This window comes from Cebus imitator, unplaced genomic scaffold (genome assembly GCF_001604975.1).
Source record: "Cebus imitator isolate Cc_AM_T3 unplaced genomic scaffold, Cebus_imitator-1.0 Scaffold280, whole genome shotgun sequence".
Taxonomy (NCBI): Eukaryota; Metazoa; Chordata; class Mammalia; order Primates; family Cebidae; genus Cebus; species Cebus imitator.
The window spans coordinates 2324821-2326630 of NW_016107595.1; the positions used below are offsets into that span (position 1 = coordinate 2324821).

At 52.8% G+C, this 1810-nt stretch overlaps 1 protein-coding gene across 4 annotated transcripts in view; it reads left to right on the forward strand.

Moving 5' to 3' along the window:
• Positions 1-1810, forward strand: part of PGPEP1 (pyroglutamyl-peptidase I) — a 23430-nt gene that overhangs the window by 15118 nt on the left and 6502 nt on the right. The window lies entirely within an intron of this gene.

Sequence of the window (1810 nt, forward strand, 5' to 3'; positions counted from 1 at the left end):
AGATGGAGTTTCGCTCTTGTTACCCGGGCTGGAGTGCAATGGCACGATCTCGGCTCACTGCAACCTCCACCTCCTGGGTTCAAGCAATTCTCCTGCCTCAGCCTCCCAAGTATCTGGGATTATAGGCATGCACCACCACGCCCAGCTAATTTTGTATTTTTAGTAGAGATGGGGTTTCTCCATGTTGGCCAGACTGGTCTCAAACTCCTGACCTCAGGTGATCCACCCACCTCAGCCTCCCAGACTGCTGGGATTGCAGGCCTGAGCCACCACACCTTGCCCAAATAAGGTCACATTCTGAGGTCTCAGGTGAACATGAATTTTGAGGGCAGATAATTCAACCTACTACAAAAGGTCTTCTGTAAATTTAAATCAGGGTCAGGCGCAGTGGCTCATGCCTATAATCCCAGCATTTTGGGAGGCCAAGGCAGGTGGATTACTTGAACCCAGGAGTTCGAGACCAGCCTGGGCAACATAACGAGCCCCCATCTCAACAACAAATTAAAAAATGGCAGGCTGGGGCGGGAGGATTGCTGGAGCTGGGCGTTTGAGGCTGCAGTGAGCTGTGATGGCGACACCGCACTCCAGCCTGGGCGACAGAGTGAGACCCTGTTGACTTTAAATAAATAAATGCACGTGTCCCTTTCTTAGACCTTTGCTGTGGCTCCCACTGCAAGTGGAGTAAGATCCCAACCCTGGCCTGGCCTTTGGCCTTCCTCTCCGCCCGGCTCTGCCTCTACTCACTCTGCGTCCATTGCAATCCAGACACACAAACCAGCCTCCTGCTGCCCCTCAAACCACTGAGCTCAGGGCCTTTGCATGCCCTATGGCCTCTGCCCAAAATGCCTTCCTCTGAGAACTCCTCTTTCCAGGCTTTTTTTCTTCTCTGTCACCCAGGCTGGAGTGCAGCGGCCCGATCTTGGCTCACTGAAACCTTTGCCTCCACGTTCAAGGGATTCTCCTGCCTCAGTCTCACAAGTAGCTGGGATTACAGGTGTGCACCACCATGCCCGGCTAATTCTTGTGTTTTTAATAGAGATGGGCTGGTCTTGAACTCCCGACCTCAAGTGATCCAGCTGCCTCGGCCTCCCAAAGTGCCGGGATTACAGGCGTGAGCCACCGCGCCCAGCCCACTTTTCCAGTCTTGACTCCAACATCAGTCACCTCCTCGTGACTTTTAGGCCTCTCCAACTCCCCAGACGAAGTTATGTGCCCCCAGCACCGACTTCCTCACGTCTCCCTAATCTGTGTACTTGTCCAACTGAAAGGCGGCTACTGATCAATGCAGTTGATTGGCTGACAGAAGGACTGCCTGGATTTATGGATAGGATTTTTGCTTTTGGAGACAGGGTCTCGCTCTGTTGCCCAGGCTGGAGTGCAGTGGTATGATCATGACTCGCTGTAGCCTCGACCTCCTGGGTTTAAGTAGTCCCCCCACCTCAGCCTCCCAAGTAGCTGGAACTACAGGTGCACACCACCACATCCAGCTAATTTTTTTTTTTTTTGAAGTGGAGTCTCATTCTGTCACCCAGGCTGGAGTGCAGTGGTGTGATCTCGGCTCACCGCAAGCTTCGCCTCCTGGGTTCAAGCGATTCTCCTGCCTCAGCCCCCCGAGTGAGTAGCTGGGACTACAGATGCCTGCCACCGCACCCAGCTAATTTTTTGTATTTTTAGCAGAGACGGGATTTCACTGTGTTAGCGAGGATGGTCTTGATCTCCTCACCTTGTGATCTGCCCACCTTGGCCTCCTAACATGCAGGATTACAGACGTGAGCCACCGCACCCAGCCCAATTTTTTTTTTTTTTTTTT